Below are 14,991 nucleotides of genomic sequence, written 5' to 3' on the forward strand. Positions count from 1 at the left end.
TACAATACCTCAAATTAGTGGTGTGAGAATCAATGGAAAATGCTTTCAAATCCTCAAATGGAAATGACTATAGAAGTGCAAAGTATTTATTTTTAAATGTCACTTTTCTTAAAGCAAAAGATTAGTGTTGGTTTTAGTTTTTTGCAGGGTCATTTGTGGAGAAGGGATTTTACTCATACTACAATTTTGTTTTTGGAAGGTTGAAGCCAAAAAGAACTACCTAAATTCACATTTTAAAGGGATGGGGATTAAAAGTAAGGGTTGTCAAATTAACTTGAAAGTATCTCCTTTGAAATGAACTGGCACTATTCATAAGTATTATGTCACTTGAGAGTTCCACTATGTAGAAAACAAACTCTACAGAGACAGTTTTCATAGTTCTGTCATGTGTGTCTGAACACAGCATCATTGTTTATGGTCAGCTCTTTCCAAATGCCTGATGCACTGACAGCACCAATAATGTATAGTGATTCAGCAACAATATTATAAACAACTGTCAGTTTTACAAAAATAAAGGAAAGCCCTGTTTGTTTGCTTTTTATGCTCTGCTATATAGTACAATGGTAGGAACCCATTTATTACAATTTTTCCCACACATCTTCCCTAGGAAATAACACTATGAAATCCTGTACTTGTGGCTCTACAGAAATAGAATCTAGTGCCTTATTTTAATTTAAAAATTTAGACCAACGCATTTATTGTAAAATAAATAAAACTGTCATGTAGCATAACAGTAGTTCCAGTGATATCAGTCCATAATAGAAGATTTGGGGAAAGTTACCCACCCCAAAACATAAATCCCCATTATTCACACAGAGAATAATGAGATAAATCATTCTCTTCACTGATGTTCTTTAAAAGTCACTAGATGGGGTGAACAGTTAAAAAACAATGTATTTGATGTGGGCTCACTGATAAGGACTTTCACAAAGCACTGCTGTTCAGACACAGAAAGATCATTCTCCACCTGTAATGTTTAACATAATGCGCAAAAAGTAAGAAAATATTTATAGAGCTTCACAAAAGATCCATCAACATACTGGCACTAAGTGTATACAATCCACAGAGCAGATTGCAAAGAACACAAGGCCTAGCCAAATCCTGGAGGCACTAATGTAGATTCCTTAGGATTCTGTAGATTGTCTCCTGAAACTACAGAAGTGCTAGCTGCGGTTGCTTTTGGATGACATAAGCAGTTTTTCAGATTTTGTTAGATAACGTATTCACTGTGATTTATCACTGTAAGGTTTCTATAGCCTCCTAAGACATTCAGAGTAATCCCCACAAATCCCAGCTTTTCTAATCATTTAACTAAGAAAGATAACCAAATTGTACCCCTCTGGCTAAAATGACACTATATTTGCATGAAAACAAGGCGGGGTTTTGTTGGGTTTTTACGCATGAAAGCTTATGCCCAAATAAATCTGTTAGTCTTTAAGGTGCCACCAGATTCCTCGTTGTTTTTGTAGATACAGACTAAAATGGCTACCCCTCTGATACTTTGTATATATGCATGAACTCATTTGCAGATTGCTTCCTCCTTAAGAGAGACAAGGTATGTTAGGCAACATCTTTCATTGGAGCAACTTCTGTTGGTGAGAGAGACAAGGTTTTGAGCTACACAGAGCCTTCCTCAGGTCTTTATCAGCATAAATAGTTAGCACATATTGTAAAGGACCATTCAAGATGAAGTGGCCCATTAACCCCCCTGCAGTCATAGGACAAAAACGGGGGTTAATGGGTTACAGATTGTTGTAACATGCCATAAAACCTGTGTGTGAACACTTTTCACAAAGCCATCACTCTATAGCTGACCTATCTGTCCTCATCCTCAAACGAAACCTGCACAATGCTTTCAAAAGACAAGCCTGGGAGCTTAAATTCATAACTTTGCTAAACACTAAAAATCATGGTTTCAATAAAGACACTGGAATTATGGCTTGTTACAACAATCTGTAACCCACTAGCCCCTGCCCCCTTTTTGTCCTGTGACTGCAGGGGTGTTAACAGGCCACTTCATCTTGAATGGTCCCTTAAAGTCTGTTAGTCTATAAGGTGCCACAGGACTCTTTGCCACTTATGCTAAACTATCTGTTTGATCTTGTATTTATCTGTGACACTCTAAGGCCTGGTTTACGCTACAGAGTTCGACCTAACTCTGTAAGCATCTACACGACAGTGATGCTCCCACTGATTATTTGCCCACTACACTGTCATAATAACTCCACCTCCACGAGAGGTGTAGCACTTGGCTTGATGTAGTTAGGTCAACGCACAGACACTGCGTTGCTTACATCGACTGTAGCTGCCTTTTACAGCTCTGGCAGTCAGCCTGGGGTGGCACAGCTCCAGGAGTCAGCCCAGGACAGCAGGGCTCCAGCGGTCAGCCCCAGGGTGGTGGGGCTCCAGTGGTCAACCCTGTGCAGAGCTGACACCTCTGGCTGTCAGCCCAGGTCAGCAGAGGTCTAGCAGTCAGCATGGGGTAGCAGGGCTCCAGCGGTCAGTCCCACGCATGCTGTCAGCCTCTCTCCATGTTCCACTTAAGTCGGTGCAAGTGCTCCCGGGGAGGATGTGCACCACTGGCAGAAGGAGGGTAGTGTGGACATGAACAGCCGATTTAATTACTGCAGTGGCTGTAGGTCAACCTAACTTATGTAACCCTTCTGCCCGTCAGAGTTGGCAGCAACAAGGGCCGGGTTCAATATCTAGGGGTTCCATTCCAATAACACAATGCAAACCGGCTCGAGCCCCCACCCAGTGACCTGGGAAAAATATATACCACCCACGCTGGGCGCCTCCAAGAGGCAATACTTCCCCTCTCGCAAGCACATAGTCTGAGTGTAGCAAAAGTCTTTTAATAACAGAGAGAAACAATGTGGCATTATGCTGGGGAAACACCACCAACAGGATTCATAACACAACCCATGAGCAAAAACAACCCCACCCCAGGCAAATTGGGGCATGCCCTTTTCCCTTTGGTTCTTGAGTCCAGCAACCCCAAATCACCCAAAGTCCCAAAAGTCCAATGCCCCAAAAGTCTCTGTCCCTGGTCAGGGCAGCCCCAGAGTTCGAAAGTTTATCGGCGGAGCTTTACCTCCCAACCTGGGTGGAAATGGGACGGGGGTAAGAGGCACCTTACGTGATCTGAAGCTGACCGCCCCATAGCTCCATAGCGGCGCTCCGCCAGCCGCCCCACGAACTCCTTCGCTCAGCTGCGCTCCGCTCCGCCAGCCGCCCCACGAACTCCTTCGCTCAGCTGCCCCACGAACTCCTTCACTCAGCTCCACGGCCCACAAGCAGCTCCTGCCATCCACACACTGCTCCGCGTCGAACTGCTTCACCAGCCGTCCCGCAAACTGCTCCACAATATATCTTCAGGCTCCCCCACTACTTAACACAATACTCAGTGATTTCAGCTCTTAGGTGAATTCAGCTTATAGTAGGGGAGCCCCAGTGCTGGTGCACTGTCAGCCCAAAGTGAGCTCAGCAGCCTATAACTAGACTTCTAATGAAATCAAAATTAGCTCTGATATTCCACAGTGGAGAGAGGAGGAAGTGCAATCAGCATGTAAGGCCCTCACCAAGGGGCCCATGCCACCAAGTACTACTACTTGTCCCCAGCCTCTCTCCATTCACACAGTTTTGGAACCCATGACCCTTGCCTAGCGAGTGCTACTTAGTTGATGGTGAATCCCTCCATCATAACAAAAGGCCACGTACAGTTCCAAGCACAGTTCCCATAATCAGGGTAATAACAATTTATTCTTCCTGCCCCAATAACAGAGACACTGGGGATCCCACAGCAGCCAAAGTGACCATTTGGGCAGCTATGGTCTCATTCTAGGCGTGGTGGGTGTGCCTATGCAAATGAGATCGGCCCCTGAAGTTCTTTTCCACAACTTGCCACACCTCACCACCAGATGTCAGGGTGGAGCTCATCCTGACACTGCTTACACTTAAGTCGACTTAATTTTGTAGTGTAGACAAGCCTTACGTAACTTTTCCAGACCTGAGGAAGAGATTGGTGTGTGTAGTTCAAAAGCTTGTTTCTCTCACCAACAGAACTTTGTCCAGTGAAAGATATTACCTCACCCACCTTGTCTCTTTAATAGCCTGGGATTGACACGGCTATAACAACACTTCTTCTTTAAGGTCTCTTAGGACCTAATGACCTTGATAAAAGAAGTTGGAAGGAACAAAACTACAGGTGTAATTTTTAGAGAGGAAGTTACTCCTTCCCTGCTCTCCACAGCACAGTTTATAAGTCTTTGCATATGGCACACGGGCCCAGTGATGCTCTCAAATACACAGGTGCAATCCTTAGCGGTGTAGAGATGGTGTATTTGTATAGCCAGAAGCAGACTGTAAAAAATGGAATCTGAAAATTTTCAGTTCAGTGTTGCTTCTGATGTTTTGGCATCATTGAGTTACTGCCAGACCCTGCCTGCCACACCACCACGCTCATTCCATACGCAGAGGGACAGCTGCTCAGCTGCTCTAAACTCCTGTCCTGACAGTTCCACTGCAAGAAGGCCCTTCGTTTGTGTAGGAATATGTAGGATATGGCCATGTCTCCACTATGGGTTGTATAGTGGCACAGCTACAGTGCTGCACCCATGCTGCTGAAGCACTGTAGTGTAGATGCTTCCTACAGCAGAAGAAGGGGTTCTTCTGTTGATGTAGATAATGCATCTCCTCAAGCAGGTGTAGCATGTCTACAAACTGGATTAGGTCGCCTCCGAGTGATGTGACTTTTTCACAGTTCTGTGCAACCTAGCTATGTCAATCTAACTATTGAGTGTAGACCAGGCCTAAGACCCTATACGTGCCATTTCAATACAACTGGGATTGCACTTTGGGCATAATAATGCATTGAACCTATGCAAGGAGTTAATTTAGCTTATTAAAACCAAGTGGATTGACTTTACATACAAAGTGACTTTGACATATTATTATTTTAAACTTCAAAGTAAAATGTGGCACAGTCCTCATATTTTATGGAGTATATTGATTTCAACAGGACTAGACGTAAAGTATTTGACTGACAGTATGTATCGCACAGATCCTGTATGATGGTGTTAATATCATAATGAGAATTGTGTTAAGCCCATAACCTCAGCCATGCGGAACACAATGCCATCCACAGCCTCAGAAACAACTCTCAGGTTTCAGAGTAACAGCCGTGTTAGTCTGTATTCGCAAAAAGAAAAGGAGTACTTGTGGCACCTTAGAGACTAACCAATTTATTTGAGCATGAGCTTTCGTGAGCTACAGCTCACTTCATCGGATGCATACTGTGGAAACTGCAGCAGACTTTATATACACACAGAGAATATGAAACAATACCTCCTCCCACCCCACTGTCCTGCTGGTAAACAACTCTGACATCATAATCAAAAAGGCTGACAAAGGAGGTGCTGTTGTCATCATGAATAGGTCGGAATATGAACAAGAGGCTGCTCGGCAGCTCTCCAACACCACTTTCTACAAGCCATTAACCTCTGATCCCACTGAGAGTTACCAAAAGCAACTACAGCATTTGCTCAAGAAACTCCCTGAAAAAGCACAAGATCAAATCCGCACAGACACACCCCTGGAACCCTGACCTGGGATATTCTATCTACTACCCAAGATCCATAAGTCTGGAAATCCTGGGTGCCCCATCATCTCAGACATTGGCACCCTGACAGCGGGATTGTCTGGCTATGTAGACTCCCTCCTCAGGCCCTACGCTACCAGCACTCCCAGCTACCATGTTGGGCTCAGGATATTGGAGAGACAAGGTGAACAAGATAATGTCTTTTATTGGACTAATTTCTCTTGGTGAGGGAGATAAGCTTTTGAGCTTACATAGAGCTCTTCTTCAGGTCCTAAGGACATGACCTTAGCATGAATATAAAAACTGGTTTAGTGCATTTTTGGAAGTGTTCTAATTATTTTTATTTACATTTTTGTCTCCCAGTGAGTTACCCATAGTTGGGGTCTGGTTTTAAATTCTCTACAACATTTGTTAGGTAGTTTTTCTGTAACAAGCTTTAAAATGCAAGAATCATTGTTGATGCATGTTTTGCTCTATTATTTGATTATATGGCAAACAAAATTAAATTGTATGATACTTTGATTGCAATCAAACTGCATTTCCATTTATAGCCAAAATATTTTCCATGAGTTAATGTTTGAATTTGAAATGTATACAAGATTTCTTCAGATTGGGAGAGTGAGGGAATGAAGAGCTGGTCTGAAATTTTTCAATTTTTTTTTTTTTGGTCAGAAAATGCTAATTCGTTGAAACCAAAATTGTTCGTGGGGATATATGTTTCTATGAAACTTTTATGGGGAAGTAATTTCTGGTCAAAACCAGAGAGAGAATCCTATCCAAAAATATTCAATACCCTTGTGGTTAGAGTACTCACAAGGCTCAAGCCCCTTCATCTCCCGTGTCCTACTGAAATGCCCTAATCAGCAGGCTATATAATTAATCATTCGTATACTCTATCCCATGAATATTGAATTATATATACAAAGTGAAGCAGCTCCAACAGAAGAGATTGAGGGAGCCCCATTCTTGAATAGCAATAGCCTGCTGGTTAGGGCATTGTTAGGACTTGCAGGGGTGTAATCAGGAAGGCCAAAACGCAAGAGTTGCAGCTGGCAAGGGATGTGAAGGGTAACAAGAAGAGTTTCTACAGGGATGTTAGCAACAAGAAGAAGGTCAGGGAAAGCGTGGGACCCTTACTGAATGGGGGAGGCAATCTAGTGACAGATGATGTGAAAAAAGCTGAAGTACTCAATGCTTTTTTTGCCTCGGTCTTCACAGACAAGGTCAGCTCCCAGACTACTGTCCTGGGCAACACAGTATGGGGAGGAGGTGAGCAGCCCTCAGTGGTGAAAGAACAGGTTAAGGGCTATTTAGAAAAGCTGGACATGCAAAAGTCCATGGGGCCAGATCTAATGCATCTGAGGGTGCTGAGGGAATTGGCTGATGCGATTGCAGAGCCATTGGCCATTATCTTTGAAAACTCAGGGGGATCGGGGGAAGTCCCAGACAACTGGAAAAACGCAAATATAGTGCCCATCTTTAAAAAGGGGAAGAAGGAAAACCTGGGGAACTACAGGCCAGTCAGCCTGGAAAAATCATGGAGCAGGTCCTCAAGGAAACCATTTTGAAGCACTTGGAGGAGAGGAAGGTGATCAGGAAGAGTCAGCATGGATTCACCAAGGTCAAGTCATGCCTGACCAACCTGATTGCCTTCTATGATGGGATAACTGGCTCTGTGGATATGGGGAAAGCAGTGGACATGATATATCTTAACTTTAGCAAAGCTTTTGCTACCATCTCCCACAGTATTCTTGCCAGCAAGTTTAAAAAGTATGGATTGGATGAACAGACTATAAGGGGGATAGAAAGCTGGCCAGATTGTTGGGCTCAAAGGGTAGTGATCAACGGCTTGATGTGTAGTTGCAGCCGGTATCAAGCAGAGTGCCCCAGGGGTCGGTCCTGGGGACAGTTTTGTTCAACATCTTTATTAATGATCTGAATGATGGAAGGATTGAACCCTCAGAAAGTTCGCAGATGACACTAAGATGGGGGGAGAGGTAGATAAGCTGGAGGGTAGGGATAGGGTCCAGAGTGACCTAGACAAATTGGAGGATTGAGCCAAAAGAAATCTGATGAGGTTCAACAAGGAAAAGTGCAAAGTCCTGCACTTAGGAAGGAAGAATCCCATGCATAGCTACAGACTGGGGACCAACTGGCTAAGCATCAGTTCTGCAGAAAAGGACCTGAGGATTACAGTGGATGAGAAGCTGGATATGAGTCAACAGTGTGCCCTTGTAGCCAAGAAGGTTAACGGCATATTGGGCTGTATTAGTAGGAGCATTGCCAGCAGATTGAGGGAAGTGATTATTCCCCTCTATTTGGCACTGGTGAAGCCACATCTGGAGTATTGTGTCCAGTTTTGGGCCCCCCATTACTGAAAGGATGTGTACAAATTGGAGAGAGTCCAGCTGAAGGCAATGAAAACAATTAGGGGGCTGGGGCACATGACTTATGAGGAGAGGCTGAGGGAACTGGGCTTGTTTAGTCTGCAGAAGAGAAGAGTGAGGGGAGGCCCAGCTTGACAAAGCCCTGGCTGGGATGATTCAGTTAGTGTTGGTCCTGCTTTGAGCAGGGGGTTGGACTAGATGACCTCCTGAGGTCTCTTCCAACCCTAATCTTCTATGATTCTATAATTGTTACACTCTGGCTGGCCCTTTCAGGCAAGCTGGGCTCAGCCTTGCCCATGACTTGGCTGTGGTGGTGAAGCAGGACATGTACTTCTTAAACAGAGCTTGGAACTCAGTAGAGGGAGGAACAATGGGAGTTCTTCTAGGGGAAGAGCCACTGGATGTGGGGTAGATTCCTGTTAGGGCAGGAAGCCCTCAGTTAGGACCTGCAACAGGAGAAAGAGACTCTCAGGGAGTAAAGTAGGTTGCTTTGGTGGAGGCCTGACATAGGGCTTACAAGGAACAGGGAGATTCTTAGAGGCAAGCTGCTGACATCCCTGGTGAAGAGAAGCAGTGGGAGAATCCTGCTGAGGAAGAAGCAGTTCAAGGGAATCTCTGCAGAGGCAAGGAAGCAGAAGATTTCAGTTGAGACTGAGAGAGGCAGAAAAAGTATAAGTATAGACACTGTGAACTTTAAGATGGGCCTTTATTAACCCTGAAGGAGAATTGACTGTTATGTGACTTGGCCAGAGAGCTGAGCCACAGAAGACCCAGAGAAGGAGTTGGGAGAAGATGCTAACTGGAACTGGCCATTGTGAGGCTGAGGAAGTGGCCACCAAAAGGGGCGTAAGAGATTAAATAATCTACAGTGCCATGTCTGGGCTTGAGGCTGTGCCCTAGAGGTGAGAAACCACACTTACAGGCTCTCATGACAGCTGTGAGAGATGCAGGTTCAAACCCCTATTTTGCTTGAGTCTGAAGTGAGTGTCCTGACCACCAAACTATAGAGTCAGTCTCTCTAGCCCAGTTTCTGAAATCTTGAAAATTTGCAAATGACAGGAAAACTGTTTCCAGCCCAACTCTTGAGGTAATTTATATGCTCATTTCCACTCTATTCCAAGGACACAAGCCAATCATTGTTTTTTCTTCTGCTGTGGCTGTAACTAACAAATAAATTAAAGCAAGACTGATCCAGATGGGGGTCTTATGTATCTCATCTTTATAGTGTGTCAAACACCTTTTTTATATTAAATTGCTTTCCTCTAGGTAATAAAGAAAATTATTTTCATTGTCGAGGAGGAATGCTAAACAGCACCCACTCCTCAAAGGCCAATATCTGTGAACGGGAGCTCCACAATGGTTTTGCATTAGAGGATGTTCATAGTTAGCAGCTTTCCTCCTGTACCATAAAATGTAATTGGCTATATCATCTTTATAACATTCTGTGGAATGAAAAACCTGTAGGTTATGCCTGAAGCTGTGGCCAGTAATGCTATTCTGCCTTTTCCAAGCCATATGTCATGGAAATGAAGTGTGAAATATAGTTCATCTTTTTATATTCTGCTTCTGGTAATAACACACTATAAAAAGGGATCAAGCCATACTGTGCTTAGTCAGAATTCCCACTGGGGAACATGGGAATGTTGACTGAATGAGGATTGTAGCATTAGGCCCAAGAAATTATCATGTACTTCACTGTCAGTCTGAAGTTCAAATTGAGGATGAGATGATCTACTGTAATTTCCAAGCAGAACTAGGAGATAATATAAAGTATTAGTTTTCAGAGATTCATGGGAATATTTTCTTCAGTTTTGACCCTATGTAGTGCCCACCATCCCCTTTGTGTTTGAATGAATTCAAAGTATCAGCCTGAAACTCAGTTGAAAGCACTAAAGTTTACCAGGCTTTGGCAGAACCACACAAAGTACAGAAGTGATCGGATTTCAGTGCATACATTTGTGAATTTTAGCAAAACTTTAAATGGCCCAAGTTTGAATTTGTAGTGAAATTAGAGGAGTTTCCTGCAGCTTTGAGCTCTGTTGTCACACAACTCAGCTGCTAAAGTAAGTACTAATTTTAACACTAAGTACATGGTAGCGCCCAGCTGCAAGAGGTATCTCCAATATGGATTTGCACAAACTTATAGAGATAACACATGTATAATTGTAGTCATATGATTTCATTTGATGGGAGTCAAGTCAGATCAGGAAATCCATTTTCCCCTATCGTATTTACCAATATAGACAACCCACGTTGGAAAGATGCATAGATATATAGAATAGGTTTCTACTGAGTCGAACCCTGTGCTCAGCTGTATGCTGTGCCAAGATATTTAGCTCCTACAGCTTACTCAGGATTTTTCAAGTTTACTGCCTATGGACCAAGTATCCACTGATTCTATGTAACGTTCCTGATATACTACTTGTGCTGTACTTTGCAAAGAAGCAGAAATAAAAGATGCAGAATATTTGGATGCAGCAGGACCTTTACTAGCACAAAAATGATGGAACTGTTACCAGAGAGACAGCAGCCAAGGTTTAAGAGATTGATTTAGTGCTAAACTAATCTCCAAACTAATCTGACTGATCTTGCAAAATGCCAATTCAAGTGTGTTCCTTTCCAAATTGTATTAGCAACAGAGCTGTTTTTTCCTCCAGATAGAGAGAGGTAGAAAATTAAAAATGTCACATCATTTTACTTACTATCCATTGACTAGTTACACAAATAATCTTAATCATAATTGCTGGCTCACACAGTTTGAGTCAGGTAACTCATTTTCAAAGTATCACAAAGCTGTAGCATTGTCCTGGTTGAAAGAGACTGTTCAGAGTAGAAAGTAGAAATATTGTGTTGCTAATATTTAGCAAGAGGCTTACAAAAAACACTCATGGTCTATAATCTAAGCTTATTTCATCTTTGTTTTTCCAGTAATATGTTTATTTGATTTAGAAGGGATCCTGATTCAATTATGTTTACATCAAAGTCATCTACACAGCTTCACCTACAGACTTCTTACCAAAAAGCTGATAATGATACTTACAAACTAGAGAGGATGAGTTTGCAAATCCCCCTTAGTTACACTGGCAAAGATTCTGCATTTTGGCTCAAAAAGGTCAGGGATCCAATCACATGGTCATTTCTTAGGCTTTGTCTACACTAGCACTTTTGTTGGCAAAACTTTTGTCGGTCAGGAACGTGAAAAACACACCCCTGGCCGACATAAGCTTCCCCGACAAAAGCATCAGTACAGACAGCGCTATGTTGGCAGAAGATGCTCTCCCACCAACATAGCAACTTCCCCTCATTGGGGTGGTTTAATTATGCTGATGGATGAGCTCTCTCTTGCCAGCATAGAGCATCTACACAGGAGACCTTACAGGGGTGCAGCTGCAGCGGTACAGCTGTGTTGCTGTAAGGTCCATAGTATAGACATAGCGTTAGGTAGAACTCCCATTAACTTCAATGAGATTACATGGGATAGAAGTGAGGGCAACTTAGTGTTTCAGACTAGTAGGGGATAGTACAGTAATTGAAGGTAATGCTATTAATTATTCATTTTGATTAATAGACTTCTTACAGCAAAGGGGATAACTGCAGTTTCCTTAATCTGATTAGAATAAGTATTTTGTCTGGTCATCGAGTAGTTAGATAGAAATGAAAGCATTATACCTTTGTCTAGAAGTGTTCATGAAGTTATCTCTTGTACTACATATAACCCATCTGAATAAAGAGTCACTTCAGAAATAGTCATCAGAATTCTCCATCAGATGGTTGTTTTTCTAAAGTACAGATGCGTGGCTTGCAATATTTTACATAGTCCTGAGATGTTAAAGCAACATGTCAGGTCATCCTAAAATGTAATAGTAAAATTACATATTTTACAGCATGGGGAATCAACTTAAGTGAGACAGGGTTGACTGTCTCCTCCACTTGAAAAGAAACAGGAGGCAAAAAATGTCAGTAGCTGTGAGAGAAAAGCCAAACACTACCTTTATGTTTGGGGATTCCTTTGGCACATTTCTTTGACTGGGCTGTGGATCAGATTAATACCAGACATGTTATGTTGTTACACTTCTGTCGGATCAGCTGGAGAATTCTCAGAATCTCGAGGTGCCTTGTTGTTAACAAATGAGTTTTGTAAATATATGTATGAAATGAAGAGCCAGATCCTCAGCTGGTGTAAAATGGTGTAGCTCCATTGAAGGCAAAAGAGCTTTGCTGACTCACATCAGCTGAGGATCAGGATCAACGTGTGCAAAAGTTATAAGCACAGGACTCTCTGAAGAAACACAGGCTTGAGGCCACCATCAGGAAAGCCTTTATCCTTGTTATTTGTTTGACATTCCAGAACACAAGCCCTCCATAATATTTTGAAAGACTTCAGAACGTCTCTGTAGCCCCAATGCTATTTTGCGGGGTTGACATATACAGCTCATAAAGACAGAGAGCAGTGCAAAGGCTGCAAAAACTGGAACTGCCTGTGTTTTGGACCCCAACCAGTGCTGGGGGCTGAGACAGAGGAAAGAAGGATGAGTAACTGGGCCAGAGGTCTAACAGGCATGCTAGAACAACCAACTGTGGCCCTCAACTGCCTGCACATATCTGAGGCTGCCCAGAAACATGCACTGCACTTGGACATGTACAGTGTTTGGGGGAAAGGGAGTCAGCCATGGGGCATCAGCTTAGAGCAACAGAATGAGACACAGTTCCTGAGTAGTTCTCTGCCAAATATGGGAGACAACCCCATTTTCCTGAGCCCAGCCAACTGGAACTACGCAGTAAAAGAACTGTCTCTGAAACAGCTTGCCTGTTGAAAGCATTGGGCAGGGAGAGAAGCCAGTCCTTCTACTCATATGGTCACAGGCCAGACCCGGAGGGAGAGAAGGAGCCCTCAAACTCCATTTTCAGAGGGAAAGAATCAGCTGCCAGCCTCACTTGTTAGGTCTCTGATTTCTCTTCAGCCATCCCTGTAGTGCTCCAACATAAGAACAGTGTTTGCACCTACTACCTGGGACCCTATGAGCAGACTCTGGGGTGGCAGAAATTTGATTTAGTAGTCTGCGTGGGATTTTGACTATATTTAATTATTAGAAGGATGGTCCCTCTAATATTGTTGCGGAATTTAACATGTTTGTTCCTCTTGGTTCCTCTTTTCCCTCTCTCAAATACCTATCCTTACCTGCTTTTGACTAAACTCTGTCCTTTCCCATAATGAAGTGTTTGTTCCTGTTAAATTTGTTTGGTCCTCTATTGCTTTTGATTTGTAATGTCCTAGAGGTCATAGGGACTGCCTATTAATTTATTCACCTGACCACTACGTGAAGGCACCACACATTGAGAATCCAGGTTAGCTCCAGCAAGCTGAGTACTGACAGCTGCCATCAGCCTAAGAAGCACAGAAAACCTAGGGCCCACTGGCCTTAAGATGGGACACAGAACCATTTAGGAAGGAGGAACAAGTGGGTTCTACCACAACTGGGGTGCAGGGGTATCCCAGGATGTGGCTGCGTCTCAGATACAGAACCTTTGTTTTAGGTTCTGTTTAAGCCTACTAAAAAACAAATTTTCAATTTAATTATCTTTGATAAAGCAGGACATGCAGACACAATGCAATTTTCCCCACACTGCTCCATAAATGTGAGCTAACCCTATTACAAAGGAACATCTCTCGGGCTATTAACTTTTCCTACCCATTTTCTCCTTGGTCTCTCTTCTGAGACTACCAGGACACAAAGTGTAGTGGTGGTATTTTGTTTTGTATGTGGGGTTTTTGTTTGTTTATGATTTGGGCTCTTGATGCCAAGTTCTGCCCTGACTTCCATACACATACTTCAGCTCAACACCACATAGGTAAGTAAGGGCTGCATTTGCTTCCTATCCAGTAAAAATTGGATCAAATCCACCAAATTATTTCATAGTCCACCAAACAACTATCACATATTAACAACTTTTAGTCACTCATAACCTGGACTGATTTTTTTATTAAGCAGCTTAGAAGGCTATGTATTCCACAGCTACCAATCCCCTGAACTATCCAGACTACTATGCCTTAATCAAAAAATTAGTAGAGACACTTTCTTTAGTGTTGACAGACATAAACTTCTATCAGATCTAAACACACATTTTCACAGCTGTACTGTAATATGTACTGTAATATGAGCTTTAAGTGATACTGCCTCACCTTTCCACGAGGTTGCTGCAGGAAAAATGCTGATATGGAATAACATGCCTTGGTATTTTTCCTATATTTCAAAAGCAATATATCAAAATGAACACAAGTCTCTGGGCACGTAGATGAGAATTACCTGATGGGGTTCTCTTTATATTTAACTAAGAATACCTTTAGAAAGACAGCACTCTACCATCTCTGCTGCCTATTCTACTGCATAAATACAAGATACTCAGAGGTTTGCCTTTTAGTGCCTTTTACCAAATAATTGGCTCTTCAGCAAACGTGGTTTTGGTTTGCTTTTCAAAGGAAGTTTCAGCGATTGGCAAGACCTGCCGAGGCTTTGGTTTGACAAAACCCATGTCATCTTTTGTTTAATACAAAGCCAGAACCAGTAATGCCCAAGCTCTGGGCCCCTCCCACCTTGCAGGGTCCTAAAGCCTGACTTCCAGCCCAAGCCCGAAAGTCTACACTGCAGCTAAACAGCCTCTTATCCCGAGCCTGCGTGAGCTGGCATGGGCCAGCCATGGGCTTTTAATTGCAGTGTAGACATACTCTTAGTCCAGCAGCGTTTTTTAAAATGGCTGTTTGCTAGAATAGTAGTACAAGCAACAACTTGTGCATTGCCAAACCTTAAGTAAAATGTTATTTATGATTGCTAATGACACTCAGTATTTCCTTACATATTAAATTCTATATCTGTTTGAAGACTATAAATCTCACTTAACTGTGTGAAAGTAAACTGACTGAGTTACTTTATTTTATTGTTAATGTTGTCAGTTACATATTTGAAAGACTTAAAAGTTTCTTCCCTATATTAAAGCAAGCTTCAACAA

Source organism: Lepidochelys olivacea (assembly GCF_965140295.1).
Source record: "Lepidochelys olivacea isolate rLepOli2 genome assembly, chromosome: 1".
NCBI lineage: Eukaryota > Metazoa > Chordata > Testudines > Cheloniidae > Lepidochelys > Lepidochelys olivacea.